The sequence below is a fragment of the Rhododendron vialii genome, chromosome 5a (genome assembly GCF_030253575.1).
Source record: "Rhododendron vialii isolate Sample 1 chromosome 5a, ASM3025357v1".
Lineage (NCBI taxonomy): Eukaryota > Viridiplantae > Streptophyta > Magnoliopsida > Ericales > Ericaceae > Rhododendron > Rhododendron vialii.
Window position 1 is genome coordinate 16749909 of NC_080561.1, and position 7920 is coordinate 16757828.

The 7920-nt window shown below is 39.0% G+C and overlaps 1 pseudogene; it reads right to left on the minus strand.

Moving 5' to 3' along the window:
• Positions 1 to 947: 947 nt before the first annotated feature.
• On the minus strand, positions 948 to 5294 carry LOC131326231 (glycosyltransferase BC10-like; annotated as a pseudogene).
• Positions 5295 to 7920: the final 2626 nt, after the last annotated feature.

Here is a 7920-nt window from a genome sequence, read left to right on the forward strand (position 1 = left end):
AGATAAACAACTGAGTATCTTTTAGGACCCGTCCTAAAAGCAAGTATAGTTTTCAAGATTTTTCACTTCATCTAGTTGCTCTCTAATAAACATTTGAGATCGGTACCTCGATCAATCAATTTTGTGCGCAAATGTATTCCCATGAAGCCATTAATTTTTACATGAATATATAATATAAATTCAATCCTATCCGATTTATTTCGGATAAGAAGGTGAAAAACCGGACCGAACCGATTTTTTTGGTTTGGCAAAAGCTCATACAGGACCAAATCGCTTACCTCTAGAGACCAAACCAAATCACTGGTTTGGTCCGGTTTCAGTTTTAGATTTGGTTAACCGTTTTTTTTTTCCCACCCCTACTGATGCAAGTAATTATTCAATACATATAGGACACCACATGACGGTGCCCAAACTCTTCTCCACCACACATTTATGTGATTCCCACACTTTTGTAGTGGGAATCATACAAATCTGTGGTGGAGAAAGAGTTTAGAGCACCACATGACAGCTCGGAGCATTGAATAATTTTCAGTACCATGCAAACGTAAAAAAAATATTACGAGGACCGTGGACTACTGACAGCTGGTATTGGCTTCGGCTTCGGCTTAAACCAAATTGAATTTCCTGCTACATACTTAAAAGCTAAGTCACGTAATGCGCATGCACGTGCAAAAGCGCGAGCATGAAAGTGTCTTTCAAAACTCCACCAAACAATTAGAATTCGTGCGTGCAAGGAATGAGAGCGTGAGCACAGAACGCGAATTGAGTGTGGGAGCGAAGGCTGTTTTGAAGAATTATGTGACTAAGTATAAGAGGAAAAAGGAAATGAGAAAATTTTCTAGATGAACATATGTTGATTATTTTCTCCAGATTTCTGCAAAAAAAGAAAAAATAAGTCCTCTCAATGGTTTTCTGGAACCACACTCCCCTAGAACAAGAGTTGTACATACCACAACCAAAGCCACAAAATTTTCATTAGAAAAAAGCACTGCCAAAACTTGACAGCTACCAAAAAGCCAGAAAAGAAAGGCCCTACAAAAATCTGGGGTTTGTAGAGGGTACAAAAGAAAAAACACGTCTTCAAAATCTCAAAATTACAGTACGGTTGCGGCGAGGTTGAGTAAGAGCTCCATTAGGAGAAAACTTCCTAGCAAAAAGGTAACACACAGGCGTATACTTCGAATTATACATACAGAGTGTACCATTATTCCTTACTGATTCTATAAAACTTTCTGTAATGTTAGCGTCCCCAAAAGCCCCTGGATGTGGTCCACCGAGCGACCAATCAACCCAAGTCACGCTTCGGTTGGCATTAAAGGTTCCGTAGAACATGCGGATGAAAGTAAGAATGTAGTGCTCGTCTGGATAGCAAGCAGGTGTACAATACATTTTGAAAATGGTGAAGTATTTTGTGTCTGAAACAATGTTAATAGCTAAAGTTCGGTTTACTTCAAACCATTCGGACCCTTTTTGCCAATCAGAAAGCTGAATGGAGGGTCCCATCCGACAACTGTATTGACCACGGCCATATTGCGAGGGATCATCGTATGAGTCCACAAAACTCTGGAGGGATCGAGTGAGGTATTTGTAGACTGTGGGGAAGTTGTATACTGGGATGCAGCTTTCGGAGAGAAGGATGAAACGGTCAATTGAGAAATCGAGGAGGGCATTGGCTAGAAGCCGCCTCTTCGCATCTGCTAGTGAGACTGAACCCCATTTGACAATCTGGAGGGGGGAAAGAAAAGGTTTTAGATGAAAGATGAGGAAGCTAAATGATACAGTAGGAAATAGTGGACAAGGAAAAAATCTCACGACTTAAAAAGCAAAAAAGTAAAACAAGAGGGGCAATTAACAATTTGTTGGAAAGGATATCATACTAATAGAAGTCAAATTAAGTACTAAAACCAAGACTACTGCACCCGTGACCTAGGTTTTGTTTGTCTCTTATAGACTACATAACATATCACAAGACCTACCACTGGCCTGAGTAGATCACACACACACATGCATCAGTTCTAAGCAATCATATGAATTTCATCCTAGAGTATTCAACTTGGACGTGTAGATGTAACAACAAACTCAGAGATTCCTAATTGTAACAACAAACTCAGAGATTCCTAATTGTAAGTGAACGTAATTAGCCAACATACATAATTCCTAATTCTCACCTTCCAATAATAAGACATTCTGTTTCTTGCATTGGACTCCAAAATTTAAGTGTTACAGATATCTACGCATGCCATTCTCAACCTCAGCAGTTAACATGACTGGTATCTGTCAGTACCCCTTCAGGTAAACGAGTATTGTTCAAGTCCTAGTTAACCACGTGTTGAAAAGTTAAAAAATGATTTTCCTCTTGGTTTTTCATAATAAAAGAAGGGGAAAAACCAATCAACCATGATTTGGCATAATGCAGTCATTGAGTCACCAAGTTGCCTTGGTACTTCCGTTCTAAAAATGTCGTTTGTTGTGTTTAGCCCATCTCACTCATACTTATCTTCCAAAGAAAACCGTAGTTTCTTTTTCCTACATATGTTTCATTAGACGCAGATGGTTTGCTTTCCAATAGTCAGACGATCGCAGTATCACACTCCTTGTTAAGGCCATAGTTTTTTTTAACTGTGACCAGTTTCATATGAACATCACTGACTTCTGCAGTATAGAACCTTAAATCAAGCATAATTGACAGCATAAGTATTGTTTTGCTATAGCGTTTCATGATATGAACATCCTCTTCCGGTCTAATGATTCCTCCATAAATCTGAGGTCTTGACTTAAAATAATGGTGGAATGAATTTGAATTGAATCTCCACTTCAGGCCTCTGGCTCCAATAATTAGAGTAGCCTTGGATTATCCTACAGTGTTAATAAATCAACCTTAGGCATCAAAAGCGGTGGACTTCAGGTCTCATGTTTTCCTCAACCTTGTGAGCATTAAGCAATGATTACTGGTCATACTAAACTTGTGTTTAATTGCTAGGAAAATAACTAGAAGAAAGTTAACAAATTGAAATTGGAAAAGTAATTTTGGACTTTATTTCCACTGCAAGAGAATAATTCTTCACAGGCCTTCATTTGTGTTTATGATTTCCAATCCTTCATCTGCGTTCATGGTTTCCAGTCCAAGCTTAATGCCTTTATTTACACAATGAAGACTGAAGAGAAGCCACAGTTACACGATTTGTCCCGTCCATCCTGCTGCAAAATCAGATTTCAACTTTCTTTTTTCTTCATAGTTTCACTTAAGCAGGACTACATCAACTCTCCGAATCTCTCCGTGTACCCGTATCCTCTACTTCTTCTCTGTCCTTGAAGAAGCAGCAGGTCACAACTGATATACAAAATAAATAAATAAAAATGCATCTAATATGATGGGAGATAGAAATGACGTCTTCCCCAAAACTCCATTTTATAAGTGCATTCCCATCAGGATAAAAATACCAAACTTTTGGGTAAAGATCCCTTACCTGAGTCCATGCATTGCTCTTAAGTATTAAGTAAGCCACAAACGTGCAGAAGCGTTCAAGCATCTTACAACTTTCTACTGAACTATCGACTTACCTTTAGTTATGATTCTTAGGAAAATAATGTCTCAGGAATCGTTGCTTTCACACACCGTTGTCGGATTCAAACTTCTCTTCTTTAAATAAATTCATTTGACTTATTTGCCATCCATTGTACCCTGTATTTTCTAGCAGAGGATCAATTTAGCCTTAAGGCAATCCCACGTAGTGGCTGGCTGTCTTATGACGAAAGCGGCAACAAGTAGGTGATCGTACTTTCAACAGGTAAACCAAGTTTATAGCTTGCATGCAGAGCATTTCAAACCACTCACCGAACCTTGCCAAATCCAAAGTAAATACATGCAAGAATATAAGCACGAGTAAAGTCAAAATGCATGTCTGTGGCGGAAAATAACTAAAGCTTTCATCTTCAAGCAATACATACCTGACTAGGGATCTGTCGCCTGTAAAAGGGAGAGGTATCTGATACGTTGAGTTCATATCCTGGAAGTGCATGTACATAAATTGAAAACAGCTTCTCATGGCCTTTAAAGAACCTCTCCCACAGTGGCAACAATGGCAGCGGTCCCCTAGTCAAGAACATAAAAGCAACTTTAGGCACCCTAGAATAAGGAAACTCCGCATTCTTTGGCACCATTGAAGCTCTCCAAAAGAGCTCCTCATCGGACATACTGTGTGTCAGATTCTTAGGACGAAGAAAGCTACCCATGCTTAAGAATCCTCCTTTTTGCAATTCACAACGGTACAGTTCTTACAACTAGTAGCAGGCATAGGAGCCAATGCTTTATAATTATAGTATTGCTCTGCTTGTATGCTAAAGGATCGATTGATATGTGAAGTCGAGATCAACCCAACAACCACACCAACAACAAAAATGATCAAAACAGAAATAACCCTCAAAAGTCCAACCAATGAGTCCTTGGTCACGGAACTCAGGGACTTATCTGGTTCATCTCTCCTTGCCATATCCTTTTATTCCAATACCACCCGAAACTCAAACAAATACTAAGAAACCACTCTAGTTGCCTTCCATTTGATCAACTACCAAAAGTCTGCCCCCAGTTATCTGCAGTACCAGCTGACCCTGAAAGCGATGACTGATCCCGCGGAAAAAACCCAAAGAAAAAACACCTCCAAATCAGATCTCAAGTTTTGTACCCAAAAATATATGAATTCACTAAAACCCAGCAAATATCATAGAGCATCAAATAAACCAAAACACCGGTACCAACAATCCTCCCTTTTCAGGGTTTGTTACACGTACTAGCTCTAGAATGACTACGATTATTCGAGTACCTGATACCATCGAACAAACTATATCATAACCGATTTAACGAGTCATTTGCAGTTTCACCCTCCGAATCAAATTCATACCTACACGTGCAACCGGCGGTCCGAATCCGTGAGTGTTGAAGAATTCAGGATTTGAGACACGACTCAGATCAAAACGCCTGTGAGTTATCGAATACGAATGTGAGAGAAACGATAGCGTATGAATATGAAATCGAGAACATTGATGATGGGCGTTTGATATGCGGTACCTGATTGATATCAAATCCTCCAATTAGGGTTTCTATTCAAAACTGGTACCAATAACAGAAAATCAAAGATTGCGGGGAAAAAAAGTTAATGGAGCCAAGTTTCCACAAGAGGAGATTGTTCGCCAAAAAACGTATACAGATTTGTACGGGTAAAGAGAGAGAGAGAGAGAGAGAGAGAGAGAGAAGCGGTTGATTGTGATTCGGAACAGAGAGGGATTCGACTAGGAGTGTAGATAGAGTTTTTTTATCAAAGTAATCTTTTTTTTAGAACTATTAGCCGGAATACTTTTATTTTCAAATTATTTTTAAAATTAATCGGTAGAGACACTTTAAAAAGAGCTACCTAAATAGTGCCATTACAATTGACGCTATTTGTCATGTGGCGTTCTGCCATGTGCTACGTATGTGGCGTTCTGCCATGTGCTACGTTGGCTGTATGACGTGGCGCTTGTATGACGTGGACTAACGCCACTTGAAATAGCTCTACATAAATAGGTAGCGTCACTTGAAGTAGCTTTACTCAGATAACGCCATCTCAAGTGGCTCTACCTAATCAGGTAGCGCCATTTCAAATGGCTCTGCCTTATAAAATAACAACGAAAAGTAAAAAATCGTTTAAAAAAAATTGCGAACAACGTTTGAGGTGTTTTAATATTTGGCTGTTGAATAGCGAAAACTACTTTTTGCTTAAAGTTGAAAAAAAAAATGATTGTCCAAAAACGTTGATGCACTTTAGTAACTTTACTGAAAAAAATTGTATTTATAATTCATAGACCATTTTCAGCCTTATTAAATTTGTTCATGCTTTTTTATCTTTACTTTATTACTTCAGCTTGTTTTAGCCTTATTCAATTACTGTAGCCTTTTTCACCCTTATTCAATTTCTTCAGTTTTTTTAGCCATGTTCAATGCATTAAGCTTTTTCAGCCTTAATCAATTCCTACAGTTTTTTTCAGCATTATTCAAATCGTTGAGCTTTTTTCAGTCTCATTCAATGGGTGTAGTCTTTTCAATTGCAGAATTTTCGATTCTTTCAGCTTTTTCAGCCATCATCAATTCATACAACCTTTTTTAGTCTTAAAAAATTCGTACAGACTTTTTTAACCATCTAAGTTTTATTCGTCATTTTATACAACTTTATCCATGTAAACTGTATTGAACTTTTATACAGCCTTATTAATATACAGCTTTTTGTGGTCCCCTACTGGCTCTTGTCTTATTGGATCCCATTAAGAGTATGAGCTAGGTATTTGGTCAAAGCATTTGTCTATAAATTATCTTTCAACTTTTACATTTCTGTGTAATAATTCTTAGTCGTGAGATAGTTCAATCATATGGCAAACAGAGGAGCAAGAGCTACAAAAACTAATAATCATAATAATTTTGCATTACATAGGTCTAACAACAATACTTATCCTCTAATTTCCATGAAAGAAAATAAAAACTGAACATTACAAGTTACAGATCCATTTTAGCAATTGAAAAGTCAAACAGATGCATAGTTTTAAACATTACAAGTTACATATTTGGTACTGAAGATGACGCTTCTCCCCTCTTTGAACATTTTCGCTTGTTATGCTCATGTCCACCACACAAGGTACAAGACTGTTTGTGTGATGGTTGCGCCTCAAGCCAGTCGTCCATCATATCCATCTCATTTCGAAATCGATTTACTTGTGGACGTCCTCGACCCCTAAGACGTTCTTCATCAGGATGAATTATTGGCCCATCGTAGGAAGGCCAATATGGTTTGTCATGCAGCGGTACGAACGTTTCAGAGCTATATATGGCTATGTTTGAGTCAAGTTTCCAAACATTGTCTATGAATCGTGTAGGGTCCATGGCCATTCTATTACACACTGCAATCACATGCGAGCACGGCATCCTCCATTGTTGCATTTTGTTGCAAGTACATGTCTGCTCATTGAAGTGTACTGTGTGCCTGTGATTTCCTTTATATGGGCTAGTTGGATTCATTGGAGTTCGCACCTCGTAGATTCCCATCTCTTTGTCAAACTCAATCACTTGGTGCCTTCTTGCTCTCATCCTCCATTCATCGTACATTTCCGTTGCGAATTTGCTAAATATTTTACCTGATTCGATCCCCTCCTTTGCTTTGATGGCATAGTTGTTGAAATACGTAACACACTTATAGAATGTCGTCCTAATTGTGGTCACTATGGGGAGGTGTCTTGCTTCCTTAAGGACTCCATTAAAACTCTCAGATAGGTTTGTAGTACGCAATCCGTATCGCCTACCCCCATCGTGTGCATAGGACCACTTACGTAGGGGTAGGTCATCAAGATCCTTATTTACTGCACCTTTGGAAAACCTTTGAAGTTTTTGCAGCTCAATCTCAAACTTTCAAACTTGTATTTCACAGGTTGCTAATTTTACTTGGTCGCCCACAGTTTTATTGTACCTCCGTATGTAGTTTACCCCTAAGTGGCGGGCGCAGTATCTGTGGTACGCCGCGGGGGGTCTCCATTGTGGAGCACCTTTGAGATATGAAAGAAGGCCTGAGTGCCTGTCTGAAATGAGACACAAACCTTGACGTTGAGTAACATAAAACCTTATGCAATCAAGGAACCACCCCCAATTTTCCTTGTTCTCCTTCTCGACGACAGCGAATGCAATAGGGAAGATTTGATTCTTAGCATCCTGACTTACAGCAACAAGCAACGTTCCTTTGTATTTTCCTGTCAAAAAAGTACCATCAACACTAATTACTGGGCGACAATGCTTGAATCCTTCAATGGCGGGTCCGAAAGACCAAAACACAGCATCAAATATAACATGTCCCGGCCTGCCCAAAACAGTAGCCCGCCAAACAGCTCTGCCAGCCCGACAGTATT